Source organism: Pseudophryne corroboree, chromosome 5 (assembly GCF_028390025.1).
Source record: "Pseudophryne corroboree isolate aPseCor3 chromosome 5, aPseCor3.hap2, whole genome shotgun sequence".
Taxonomy (NCBI): Eukaryota; Metazoa; Chordata; class Amphibia; order Anura; family Myobatrachidae; genus Pseudophryne; species Pseudophryne corroboree.
In genome coordinates this window covers 346,033,861-346,048,854 of record NC_086448.1, presented here as the reverse complement: position 1 = coordinate 346,048,854, position 14,994 = coordinate 346,033,861, and the positions used below count along the sequence as shown (strand labels likewise).

The 14,994-nt window shown below is 46.8% G+C and overlaps 1 pseudogene; it reads left to right on the top strand.

The window, feature by feature from the left end:
• The first annotated feature begins 12,211 nt into the window (after positions 1-12,211).
• LOC134930290 (5S ribosomal RNA) lies at positions 12,212-12,330 on the top strand (annotated as a pseudogene).
• The last annotated feature ends 2,664 nt before the right edge of the window (positions 12,331-14,994 follow it).

Below are 14,994 nucleotides of genomic sequence, written 5' to 3'. Positions count from 1 at the left end.
CCGTAAATTTTCGCCTGCCAAGATGAATTATGACGTGGGTAACCGGGAATTGTTGGCTATTAAGGATGCACTTGAGGAGTGGAGACACTGGCTTGAGGGGGCTAAGTTTGTGGTCTCAATTCTCACCGACCATAAGAATTTGGCATATTTAGAGTCAGCGAAGCGCCTCAATGCCAGGCAGGCACGATGGGCTTTGTTTTTTGCTCGCTTTAATTTTTTGATAACATATCGCCCTGGGTCAAAAAACATCAAGGCTGATGCGCTCTCGCAGAGTTTTGCTCCAATCCAGGAGACCACCGAGGAGCCATTGCCCATTGTGTCCCCATCATGTATTAAAGTGGGCATTACCCAGGACCTCTTGTCATTAGTCCTTAGAGCACAGGAGCAGGCTCCTCCAGACCTTCCGGTAGGTCTTTTGTTTGTGCCTCCTAGGTTAAGACAGCGAGTGTTCCTGGAATTCCATGCCAAGAAGTCGGCAGGTCACCCGGGTATTGCCAGAACTCGGGAGTTGCTATCTAGGGCGGTGTGGTGGCCCTCAGTGGCTAGGGATGTGGATCAGTGGGTTCGGGCATGTGACATTTGTGCCCGAAATAAGACTCCTAGAGGGGTTCCTGTTGGCCCATTACATCCACTCTCTATTCCATCTAAGCCATGGACCCACATTTCAATGGATTTTGTGGTGGACTTGCCCAAATCCTCGGGGATGACAGCCATCTGGGTTGTCGTTGACAGGTTTTCGAAGATGGCGCACTTAGTTCCATTGGTTGGGCTGCCATCGGCCAGACGCCTGTCTGAATTATTTATGCTGCATGTTGTGCGCCTCCACGGGTTGCCACTTGATGTGGTCTCTGACCGCGGATCCCAGTTTGTGGCCAAATTCTGGAGGGCATTTTGTTCCGATCTCCAGATTTCTGTCAGCTTGTCGTCAGGCTACCATCCGCAGTCTAATGGGCAGACTGAAAGGGTGAACCAGTCCTTGGAGCAGTTCCTCAGGTGTTATGTCTCCAAGTGTCAGACTGACTGGGTGGCTCATCTGTCCATGGCGGAGTTTGCCTATAACAACTAGAGATGAGCGCCTGAAATTTTTCGGGTTTTGTGTTTTGGTTTTGGGTTCGGTTCCGCGGCCGTGTTTTGGGTTCGAACGCGTTTTGGCAAAACCTCACCGAATTATTTTTGTCGGATTCGGGTGTGTTTTGGATTCGGGTGTTTTTTTCCAAAAACACTAAAAAACAGCTTAAATCATAGAATTTGGGGGTCATTTTGATCCCAAAGTATTATTAACCTCAAAAACCATAATTTACACTCATTCTCAGTCTATTCTGAATACCTCACACCTCACAATATTATTTTTAGTCCTAAAATTTGCACCGAGGTCGCTGTGTGAGTAAGATAAGCGACCCTAGTGGCCGACACAAACACCGGGCCCATCTAGGAGTGGCACTGCAGTGTCACGCAGGATGTCCCTTCCAAAAAACCCTCCCCAAACAGCACATGACGCAAAGAAAAAAAGAGGCGCAATGAGGTAGCTGTGTGAGTAAGATTAGCGACCCTAGTGGCCGACACAAACACCGGGCCCATCTAGGAGTGGCACTGCAGTGTCACGCAGGATGGCCCTTCCAAAAAACCCTCCCCAAACAGCACATGACGCAAAGAAAAAAAGAGGCGCAATGAGGTAGCTGTGTGAGTAAGATTAGCGACCCTAGTGGCCGACACAAACACCGGGCCCATCTAGGAGTGGCACTGAAGTGTCACGCAGGATGGCCCTTCCAAAAAACCCTCCCCAAACAGCACATGACGCAAAGAAAAAAAGAGGCGCAATGAGGTAGCTGACTGTGTGAGTAAGATTAGCGACCCTAGTGGCCGACACAAACACCGGGCCCATCTAGGAGTGGCACTGCAGTGTCACGCAGGATGTCCCTTCCAAAAAACCCTCCCCAAACAGCACATGACGCAAAGAAAAAAAGAGGCGCAATGAGGTAGCTGTGTGAGTAAGATTAGCGACCCTAGTGGCCGACACAAACACCGGGCACATCTAGGAGTGGCACTGCAGTGTCACGCAGGATGTCCCTTCCAAAAAACCCTCCCCAAACAGCACATGACGCAAAGAAAAAAAGAGGCGCAATGAGGTAGCTGTGTGAGTAAGATTAGCGACCCTAGTGGCCGACACAAACACCGGGCCCATCTAGGAGTGGCACTGCAGTGTCACGCAGGATGTCCCTTCCAAAAAACCCTCCCCAATCAGCACATGATGCAAAGAAAAAGAAAAGAAAAAAGAGGTGCAAGATGGAATTATCCTTGGGCCCTCCCACCCACCCTTATGTTGTATAAACAAAACAGGACATGCACACTTTAACCAACCCATCATTTCAGTGACAGGGTCTGCCACACGACTGTGACTGATATGACGGGTTGGTTTGGACCCCCCCCAAAAAAGAAGCAATTAATCTCTCCTTGCACAAACTGGCTCTACAGAGGCAAGATGTCCACCTCATCTTCACCCTCCGATATATCACCGTGTACATCCCCCTCCTCACAGATTATCAATTCGTCCCCACTGGAATCCACCATCTCAGCTCCCTGTGTACTTTGTGGAGGCAATTGCTGCTGGTCAATGTCTCCGCGGAGGAATTGATTATAATTCATTTTAATGAACATCATCTTCTCCACATTTTCTGGATGTAACCTCGTACGCCGATTGCTGACAAGGTGAGCGGCGGCACTAAACACTCTTTCGGAGTACACACTTGTGGGAGGGCAACTTAGGTAGAATAAAGCCAGTTTGTGCAAGGGCCTCCAAATTGCCTCTTTTTCCTGCCAGTATAAGTACGGACTGTGTGACGTGCCTACTTGGATGCGGTCACTCATATAATCCTCCACCATTCTATCAATGTTGAGAGAATCATATGCAGTGACAGTAGACGACATGTCCGTAATCGTTGTCAGGTCCTTCAGTCCGGACCAGATGTCAGCATCAGCAGTCGCTCCAGACTGCCCTGCATCACCGCCAGCGGGTGGGCTCGGAATTCTGAGCCTTTTCCTCGCACCCCCAGTTGCGGGAGAATGTGAAGGAGGAGATGTTGACAGGTCGCGTTCCGCTTGACTTGACAATTTTGTCACCAGCAGGTCTTTCAACCCCAGCAGACCTGTGTCTGCCGGAAAGAGAGATCCAAGGTAGGCTTTAAATCTAGGATCGAGCACGGTGGCCAAAATGTAGTGCTCTGATTTCAACAGATTGACCACCCGTGAATCCTTGTTAAGCGAATTAAGGGCTGCATCCACAAGTCCCACATGCCTAGCGGAATCGCTCCCTTTTAGCTCCTTCTTCAATGCCTCCAGCTTCTTCTGCAAAAGCCTGATGAGGGGAATGACCTGACTCAGGCTGGCAGTGTCTGAACTGACTTCACGTGTGGCAAGTTCAAAGGGCATCAGAACCTTGCACAACGTTGAAATCATTCTCCACTGCACTTGAGACAGGTGCATTCCATCTCCTATATCGTGCTCAATTGTATAGGCTTGAATGGCCTTTTGCTGCTCCTCCAACCTCTGAAGCATATAGAGGGTTGAATTCCACCTCGTTACCACTTCTTGCTTCAGATGATGGCAGGGCAGGTTCAGTAGTTTTTGGTGGTGCTCCAGTCTTCTGTACGTGGTGCCTGTACGCCGAAAGTGTCCCGCAATTTTTCTGGCCACCGACAGCATCTCTTGCACGCCCCTGTCGTTTTTTAAAAAATTCTGCACCACCAAATTCAAGGTATGTGCAAAACATGGGACGTGCTGGAATTTGCCCATATTTAATGCACACACAATATTGCTGGCGTTGTCCGATGCCACAAATCCACAGGAGAGTCCAATTGGGGTAAGCCATTCCGCGATGATCTTCCTCAGTTGCCGTAAGAGGTTTTCAGCTGTGTGCGTATTCTGGAAAGCGGTGATACAAAGCGTAGCCTGCCTAGGAAAGAGTTGGCGTTTGCGAGATGCTGCTACTGGTGCCGCCGCTGCTGTTCTTGCGGCGGGAGTCCATACATCTACCCAGTGGGCTGTCACAGTCATATAGTCCTGACCCTGCCCTGCTCCACTTGTCCACATGTCCGTGGTTAAGTGGACATTGGGTACAACTGCATTTTTTAGGAGACTGGTGAGTCTTTTTCTGACGTCCGTGTACATTCTCGGTATCGCCTGCCTAGAGAAGTGGAACCTAGATGGTATTTGGTAACGGGGGCACACTGCCTCAATAAATTGTCTAGTTCCCTGTGAACTAACGGCGGACACCGGACGCACGTCTAACACCAACATAGTTGTCAAGGACTCAGTTATCCGCTTTGCAGTAGGATGACTGCTGTGATATTTCATCTTCCTCGCAAAGGACTGTTGAACAGTCAATTGCTTACTGGAAGTAGTACAAGTGGGCTTACGACTTCCCCTCTGGGATGACCATCGACTCCCAGCGGCAACAACAGCAGCGCCAGCAGCAGTAGGCGTTACACGCAAGGATGCATCGGAGGAATCCCAGGCAGGAGAGGACTCGTCAGACTTGCCAGTGACATGGCCTGCAGGACTATTGGCATTCCTGGGGAAGGAGGAAATTGACACTGAGGGAGTTGGTGGGGTGGTTTGCGTGAGCTTGGTTACAAGAGGAAGGGATTTACTGGTCAGTGGACTGCTTCCGCTGTCACCCAAAGTTTTTGAACTTGTCACTGACTTATTATGAATGCGCTGCAGGTGACGTATAAGGGAGGATGTTCCGAGGTGGTTAACGTCCTTACCCCGACTTATTACAGCTTGACAAAGGGAACACACGGCTTGACACCTGTTGTCCGCATTTCTGGTGAAATACCTCCACACCGAAGAGCTGATTTTTTTGGTATTTTCACCTGGCATGTCAACGGCCATATTCCTCCCACGGACAACAGGTGTCTCCCCGGGTGCCTGACTTAAACAAACCACCTCACCATCAGAATCCTCCTGGTCAATTTCCTCCCCAGCGCCAGCAACACCCATATCCTCCTCATCCTGGTGTACTTCAACACTGACATCTTCAATCTGACTATCAGGAACTGGACTGCGGGTGCTCCTTCCAGCACTTGCAGGGGGCGTGCAAATGGTGGAAGGCGCATGCTCTTCACGTCCAGTGTTGGGAAGGTCAGGCATCGCAACCGACACAATTGGACTCTCCTTGTGGATTTGGGATTTCAAAGAACGCACAGTTCTTTGCGGTGCTTTTGCCAGCTTGAGTCTTTTCTGTTTTCTAGCGAGAGGCTGAGTGCTTCCATCCTCATGTGAAGCTGAACCACTAGCCATGAACATAGGCCAGGGCCTCAGCCGTTCCTTGCCACTCCGTGTGGTAAATGGCATATTGGCAAGTTTACGCTTCTCCTCCGACAATTTTATTTTAGGTTTTGGAGTCCTTTTTTTACTGATATTTGGTGTTTTGGTTTTGACATGCTCTGCACTATGCCATTGGGCATCGGCCTTGGCAGACGACGTTGCTGGCATTTCATCGTCTCGGCCATGACTAGTGGCAGCAGCTTCAGCACGAGGTGGAAGTGGATCTTGATCTTTCCCTAATTTTGGAACCTCAACATTTTTGTTCTCCATATTTTAATAGGCACAACTAAAAGGCACCTCAGGTAAACAATGGAGATGGATGGATTGGATACTAGTATACAATTATGGACGGGCTGCCGAGTGCCGACACAGAGGTAGCCACAGCCGTGAACTACCGCACTGTACTGTGTCTGCTGCTAATATATAGACTGGTTGATAAAGAGATAGTATACTCGTAACTAGTATGTATGTATAAAGAAAGAAAAAAAAACCACGGTTAGGTGGTATATACAATTATGGACGGGCTGCCGAGTGCCGACACAGAGGTAGCCACAGCCGTGAACTACCGCACTGTACTGTGTCTGCTGCTAATATATAGACTGGTTGATAAAGAGATAGTATACTCGTAACTAGTATGTATGTATAAAGAAAGAAAAAAAAACCACGGTTAGGTCACTGGTATATACAATTATGGACGGGCTGCCGAGTGCCGACACAGAGGTAGCCACAGCCGTGAACTACCGCACTGTACTGTGTCTGCTGCTAATATATAGACTGGTTGATAAAGAGATAGTATACTCGTAACTAGTATGTATGTATAAAGAAAGAAAAAAAAAACCACGGTTAGGTCACTGGTATATACAATTATGGACGGGCTGCCGAGTGCCGACACAGAGGTAGCCACAGCCGTGAACTACCGCACTGTACTGTGTCTGCTGCTAATATATAGACTGGTTGATAAAGAGATAGTATACTCGTAACTAGTATGTATGTATAAAGAAAGAAAAAAAAAACACGGTTAGGTCACTGGTATATACAATTATGGACGGGCTGCCGAGTGCCGACACAGAGGTAGCCACAGCCGTGAACTACCGCGCACTGTACTGTGTCTGCTGCTAATATATAGACTGGTTGATAAAGAGATAGTATACTCGTAACTAGTATGTATGTATAAAGAAAGAAAAAAAAACCACGGTTAGGTCACTGGTATATACAATTATGGACGGGCTGCCGAGTGCCGACACAGAGGTAGCCACAGCCGTGAACTACCGCACTGTACTGTGTCTGCTGCTAATATATAGACTGGTTGATAAAGAGATAGTATACTCGTAACAAGTATGTATGTATAAAGAAAGAAAAAAAAACCACGGTTAGGTCACTGGTATATACAATTATGGACGGGCTGCCGAGTGCCGACACAGAGGTAGCCACAGCCGTGAACTACCGCACTGTACTGTGTCTGCTGCTAATATATAGACTGGTTGATATAGAGATAGTATACTCGTAACTAGTATGTATGTATAAAGAAAGAAAAAAAAACCACGGTTAGGTCACTGGTATATACAATTATGGACGGGCTGCGGAGTGCCGACACAGAGGTAGCCACAGCCGTGAACTACCGCACTGTACTGTGTCTGCTGCTAATATATAGACTGGTTGATAAAGAGATAGTATACTCGTAACTAGTATGTATGTATAAAGAAAGAAAAAAAAACCACGGTTAGGTGGTATATACAATTATGGACGGGCTGCCGAGTGCCGACACAGAGGTAGCCACAGCCGTGAACTACCGCACTGTACTGTGTCTGCTGCTAATATATAGACTGGTTGATAAAGAGATAGTATACTCGTAACTAGTATGTATGTATAAAGAAAGAAAAAAAAACCACGGTTAGGTCACTGGTATATACAATTATGGACGGGCTGCCGAGTGCCGACACAGAGGTAGCCACAGCCGTGAACTACCGCACTGTACTGTGTCTGCTGCTAATATATAGACTGGTTGATAAAGAGATAGTATACTCGTAACTAGTATGTATGTATAAAGAAAGAAAAAAAAACCACGGTTAGGTGGTATATACAATTATGGACGGGCTGCCGAGTGCCGACACAGAGGTAGCCACAGCCGTGAACTACCGCGCCCTGTACTGTGTCTGCTGCTAATATATAGACTGGTTGATAAAGAGATAGTATACTCGTAACTAGTATGTATGTATAAAGAAAGAAAAAAAAACCACGGTTAGGTCACTGGTATATACAATTATGGACGGGCTGCCGAGTGCCGACACAGAGGTAGCCACAGCCGTGAACTACCGCACTGTACTGTGTCTGCTGCTAATATAGACTGGTTGATAAAGAGATAGTATACTACTAATATTATATACTGGTGGTCAGGTCACTGGTCACTAGTCACACTGGCAGTGGCACTCCTGCAGCAAAAGTGTGCACTGTTTAATTTTAATATAATATTATGTACTCCTGGCTCCTGCTATAACCTATAACTGGCACTGCAGTAGTGCTCCCCAGTCTCCCCCACAATTATAAGCTGTGTGAGCTGAGCAGTCAGACAGATATATAATATATATAGATGATGCAGCACACTGGCCTGAGCCTGAGCAGTGCACACAGATATGGTATGTATGTGACTGAGTCACTGTGTGCTGTGTATCGCTTTTTTCAGGCAGAGAACGGATTATAAATAAAAGTGGTGGTCACTGGTCACTATCAGCAAAACTCTGCACTGTACACTACTGAGTACTCCTAATGCTCCCCAAAATTAGTAAATCAAGTGTCTAAACGGAGAGGACGCCAGCCACGTCCTCTCCCTATCAATCTCAATGCACGTGTGAAAATGGCGGCGACGCGCGGCTCCTTATATAGAATCCGAGTCTCGCGATAGAATCCGAGCCTCGCGAGAATCCGACAGCGTCATGATGACGTTCGGGCGCGCTCGGGTTAACCGAGCAAGGCGGGAAGATCCGAGTCGCTCGGACTCGTGAAAAAAAACATGAAGTTCTGGCGGGTTCGGATTCAGAGAAACCGAACCCGCTCATCTCTAATAACAACGCGGCTCACTCTGCTACAGGGATCTCTCCCTTCCTTTGTGTGTATGGGCATCATCCTAAGGTCAATTCTTTTGACCCCCTGGACTCCATGCCTGGTGGTTCCTCTGTGGTTTCGGTCCTTAGAGGTATTTGGAGGAAAGTGAAGAAAGCCCTTGTGTCTGTGTCATTAGTGACCAAAAGGGTTTTTGATAAGCGGAAAAGACCCTGCAGCTTCAAATTAGACCTAGCAGTAAGACTGGAGTCAGTCGTTTAACCTGCGGGGTTCTTTTGCTACTCTGTGAACCTAGCAAGTTTGCGGCTGTATTCTCAGACTTGCCTGCCAAAATCCTTTCTCACTGTGCAAGGTGTTCAGGTGTCAGTTTAGTGGCAGTAAGCTGAAGCAGTGCACTGCAAGTGAGGACTAGGATTGTGGAGACTCTCCTTGTGTCTATTATTCCATCTCTGACCAAGGAGTTTACTGCCACACCCGTTGGTAACCCTTTAGGGTTTTGCTGTTGCCCTTAGCAACAGCATTTCGGGTTCTCTACGTATTAAATCACTACATCTCGCTTCTTTCCATCTGAGCATTCCTAATACTAGGGAGACACCCAGTTTCTTAGCCTTTGGGCTTCTCTGTTCACTTTGTGTTTATTTTGTTACCCTATCACCTTCTGTGTATGTAATGTCATATTCCCCAGTCTCTCTGTGAGTTCATTTGTTTTGCATCCCTCACCGTTCAGACACCAGTACATTCCTGCTGGCACTGGTGTGCATAACAGAGGTGCAAATAGAGAACTGCATAATTGCTGGGTGGGTACGAGGAAGTGAACCATCAACGGATAAAGGGAGCAATCTTGATTTAGCATAGTTAACTTTAAACACAGAAAAAGAGACAGGTTGGCAATAATATCAATAATACTTGAGAAGGATGACGAGGGATCCGAAATAAATAGTAGCATGTCGTCTGCAAAAATTCCTAGTTTAATCTCCCTCCCACCCACCGAACTTAGAGATGTGCGGCGGGCACTTTTCGTGTTTTGTGTTTTGGTTCTGGTTCCATGCTCGTGTTTTGGATCTGGATTGGTTTTGCCAAAACCACCCTTTCATGTTTTGGTTTTGGATCTGGATGATTTTTGGGGGAAAAATTAAAAACAGCTAAAATCACAGAATTTGGGGGTAATTTTGATCCTACAGTATTATTAACCTCAATAACATTCATATCCACTCATTTCCAGTCTATTCTGAACACCTCACAATATTGTTTTTAGGCAAGAACGTTGCACCGAGGTCGCTAGATGACTAAGCTAAGCGACCCAAGTGGGCGGCACAAACACCTGGCCCATCTAGGAGTGGCACTGCAGTGGCATACAGGATGCCAGTTTTAAAAAGCAGGCCCCAATGAGCACATAATGCAAAAAAAAAAAAGCGGTGCACCTAGGTCGCTGGGTGACTAAGCTAAGAGACCCAAGTGGGTGGCACAAAAACCTGGCCCATCTAGGAGTGGCACTGCAGTTGCAGACAGGATGGCAGATTTAAAAATTAGGCCCCAAAGAGCACACAATGCAAGAAAAAAAAGAGGTGCACCGAGGTCGCTCGGTGACTAAGCTAAGCGACACAAATGTGCGGCACAAAAAACCTGGCCCATCTAGGTGTGGCACTGCAGTGTCAGACAGGATGGCACTTTTAAAAACTAGGCCCCAAACAGCACATGATGCAAAGAAAAAAATAAGAGGTGCGAGATGGAATTGTGTTTGGGCCCTACCACCCACCCTTATGTCGTATAAACAGGGCATGCACACTTTAACAAACCAATCATTTCAGCGACAGGGTCTGCCACATGACTGTGGCTGAAATGATTGGTTTGTTTTATCTCTCCTTGCACAAACTAGCTCTACAGAGGCAAGATGTCGTCCTCATCCTCCGATTCCTCACACATTTCAGCGTGTACATCCTCCCCCTCCGCACAGTTTATTAATTCGTCCCCACTGGAATCCACCATCACAGGTCCCTGTGCACTTTCTGGAGGCAATTGCTGGTAAATGTCTTCCTGGAGAAATATCTAATTCATTTTGATGAACATCATCTTCTCCACATTTTCTGGAAGTAACCTCCTACGCCGATCGCTGTCAAGGTGACCGGCTGCACTAAACACTCTTACGGAAAACACACTGGAGGGGGGGGGGGTAATTTAGGTAAAATAAAGCCAGTTTGTGCAAGGGCCTCCAAATTGCCTCTTTATCCTGCCAGTATTTATACGGACTGTCTGACATGCCTACTTGGATGCTGGCACCCATTCTTTCAAAGGTGAAAGCTTCATATGCAGTGACAGTAGACATGTCGGTAATCATTGGCAAGTCCTTCACTCCGCACCAGATGTCAGCACTTGCTCCTGACTGCCCTACATCACTGCCAGCGTATGGGCTAGGAAATTTTATCCTTTTTCTTGCAGCCCCAGTTGTGGGAGAAAATGAAGGGGGAGCTGTTGACGGGTCACGTTCTGCTTGAGTTGACAGCTGTCTCAACAACAGGTCTATGAACCTCTGCAGACTTGTGTCTGCCGGAAAGAGAGATACAACGTAAGCTTTAAACCTAGGATCGAGCATGGCGGCCAAAACGTAGTGCTCTGATTTCAACAGATTGAACACTCTTGAATCCTGGCAAAGCGAATGAAGGGCTCCAGCCACAAGTCCCACATACTTAGCGGAATCACTCCATCTTAGCTCCTCCTTCAATTTCTCCAGCTGCTTCTGCAAAAGCCTGATGAAGGGAATGACCTGACTAAAGCTGGCAGTGTCTGAACTGACTTCACGTGTGGCAGCATTGGAAGTGAGCAAGCCCGCAGGACGGGTGAAACGCGTTTTCCAGCTCCAGCAGGACCTATCTCAGCACTCAAGCATGATACACCTCAACATGTATTAAGGACCTGAGGAATATAATTTGCATCCTGTCTTATATTTACTGACCCAGGGACCTGGGCAGGGACCGGTACACTGTTCTGTCCTGTTTACCTCCTAGAGATTCTCTATATCAAACATAGCCAATTAGTATATATGATTAGAATTCCTTTGGCCTCAACAAGGGCAATCCAGGGCTCTGGATCATGACTGTGATATTGTAATTAACAGTTGATAGAGATTCTCACATCCTCCCCCTCTCTCCTATATACACCCCCCACCCCCTTCTCTCCATTTTTATTTTTTTTTCCAAACAGCCCATCTTTTCCCAGCACCACAAAATGTCTTATCACAATTGCTATTTGCATGTTGATTTGTGAATTTCTGAAGTGGTAATTATATCCAATTAAGCGGTATCTGCAGAAGTCCACTCGCCCATTTACTTCTAATGGTGATTATACCCAATTAAGCGATATCCGCAGGGGCTGTTTACCCACTTATTTCTTATATTTCTTATATTTTCAATAGGATCATTATTCAAAAATACTATGTTTTTGTTAACCAGTACATATATGTGGCTTTGTACAATTTCTCAGACCTAATCAGGTTGACTCAGGGAATCATTTTGGCTGTGATACCTATATATCCATTTTAGATCCCGTGACCAGGGACCATATCTAACATTATCAGCCAATTTGGCCACTACCAATTTTCTGATTCCTTAAATAGTATCCTGTAGTCTATAACTTCCTTTTCTCTCTTTTTCTCTCTCTCTCTTTTTTCTTCTTCTTCTTTTCTGCGGACTCTCATCCCTGATCCACAGGTTACCCTGTGCCTAACATGGACAGCAGATCCGCCTCGTTTTCTATCTCCCTCCCACATATGGTTCTTTTTCCCTACCCCAACTAGGTGCACTCTCATTGGTGAGTCGGCTATAGCAGATACAGGAATTACTACCATACCCCACCGACTGAGCCCGATCTCGTCCGATCTTGGAAGCAAAACGGTGGCGGGCTGGGTCAGTACCTGTGAGGGTGACCCCCAGAGAATACCCGGTGTTGTAATTTATGATCTGCTCGACTCCAAGCCAACAGCAGGATCACCACTTTCTCCCCTATTATTTCTTTTTCTGCACTATATTCTTTAATCAAAGTACCGTTTGTCTTGATATGTCATAGATCGGGATTGGCCCATCACTAATCAGGATCTATACTCCTCCTATAATTGAGCTTTGATGACCCCCAGAGGTCCCAATAATACAAGCAGTGCTTGTACTGGTTGGATAGGAACAGGGTGTAGAGCAAGAGTGTCTACATCCTTCCTGTAGTCTATGCATATAGACTAACCAGAACATTTCCAATTTTTTTATAAATACGTGTCAATCTAGGTACTATATATATATATATATATACCCTACCAAGCAGGTCGAACCAGCCATGTTAACAAATCAGCATCCCTTAGAGATGCAAATGACCTGAACCACACGCAATTAGCTATATACATTCTTTCCAGACCTTAACTGGTGGATTTTTTCTTAGAGTAATCATTGAATAAAAGTTATGTTAAAATATCATCACATTAATCAATTTCTAAAAATAAGAGTGCATCCACACAAGAGTCTTCTGTATTTTTTCTTTTTCCTTGGTTTTCTTCTGACTCTGGGTGCACCACCAGACTCTTTAATTAACACTAATTATACGTGTATAATCATACTTCATTCTGGTACTACATAATACTAATAATTCATGAATATCATCCTGATATTTATCTTATAGAACCTTTAGAATACCGGTGCGGAATCACATCTACTTTGTATGATGCCCTACATCACTGCCAGCGTATGGGCTAGGAAATTTTATCCTTTTTCTTGCAGACCCAGTTGTGGGAGAAAATGAAGGGGGAGCTGTTGACGGGTCACGTTCTGCTTGAGTTGACAGCTGTCTCAACAACAGGTCTATGAACCTCTGCAGACTTGTGTCTGCCGGAAAGAGAGATACAACGTAAGCTTTAAACCTAGGATCGAGCACGGCGGCCAAAACGTAGTGCTCTGATTTCAACAGATTGAACACTCTTGAATCCTGGCAAAGCGAATGAAGGGCTCCAGCCACAAGTCCCACATACTTAGCGGAATCACTCCATCTTAGCTCCTCCTTCAATTTCTCCAGCTGCTTCTGCAAAAGCCTGATGAAGGGAATGACCTGACTAAAGCTGGCAGTGTCTGAACTGACTTCACGTGTGGCAAGTTTGAAGGGTTGGAGAACCTTGCACAAGACGGAAATCATTCTCCACTGCGCTTGAGTCATCTGCATTCCCCCTCCTTTGCCTATTTCATAGGTTGATGTATAGGCTTGAATGGCCTTTTGCTGCTCCTCCATCCTCTGAAGCACAGAGTGCTGAATTCCACCTCGTTACCAGCTCTTGCTTCAGGTGATGGCAGGGCAGGATCAGGAGTGTTTGCTGGTGCTCCAGTCTTCGGCATGCAATGGCTGAATGTCAAAAGTGGCCCACAATTTCTCTGACCACCGACAGCATCTCCTGCACGCCCCTGTCATTTTTCAGAAAATTCTGCACCACCAACTTAATTGTATGTGCAAAACATGGGATGTGCTGGAATCTGCCCAGATGTAATGCACGCACAATATTGGCGGCATTGTCCATTATCACAAATCCCCAGGAGAGTCTAAGTGGGGTAAGCCATTGTGCGATGATGTACCTCAGTTTCCGTAAGAGGTTGTCAGCGGTGTGCCTCATACATAAACCGGTGATACACAGCGTAGCCTGCCTAGGAACAGGCTGGTGTTTGTGAGATGCTGCTACTGGTGCCGCTGCTGTTGTTGCTGCGGGAGGAAATACATCTACCCAGTGGGCTGTCACAGTCATGTAGTCCTTAGTTTGCCCTGCTGCTCTTGTCCACATGTCCGTGGTTAAGTGGACACTGGGTACAACTGCATTTTTCAGGACACTGAGGACACTTTTCTTAATGTCCCTGTACAGTCCGGGAATCGCTTTACTAGTGGAGTGGAATCTGGATGGGATTTGGAACCGGGGACACACTACCTCCCTCAATTGTCTATATCCCACTGCACCAATGGCGGATACCAGATGTACGTCTAACACCAACATACCTGTCAAGGCCTCAGTTATCCGCTTTGCAACGGATGACTGCTGTCATATTTCATCTTCCTCGCAAAGGACTATTGGACAGTCAATTGCTTAGTTGAAGTAGTACAAATGGTCTTCCGACTGCCCCTCTGGGATGACGATCGACTCCCAGCAGCAAAACCACCACCAGCAGCAGCAGCAGCAGTGGGCATACCACTCAAGGATCCTCCAGAGGAATCCCGATTAGGAGAGAACTCATCAGTCATGCCAGTGACATGGCCTGCAGGACTACTGACGTTCCTGACTGAGGAGGAAATTGACGTAGAGGGTGTTGGTGGTGTGGCTTGCAGGAGCTTGGGTACAAGTGGTAGAAGGGATTTAGGTGTCAGTGGACTGCTTACGTTCTTACCCAAAGTTTCTGAACTTGACAATGATGCTGCAGGTGGTCTTCAGTTTGCCGGCTGTTGGGATCCCGGCGCACAGCATATCGACACTTTTCTCCCTCTTGGGGAGAATAAATAGCGTGGCTAGGGTCTCATTTGCGCTCGCCGTGCTATTGGTATGCCGGCGGTCGGGATCCCGGCACCGTTATGCTGGTCGCCGGGAGCCCGACTGCCGGCATCTCATAC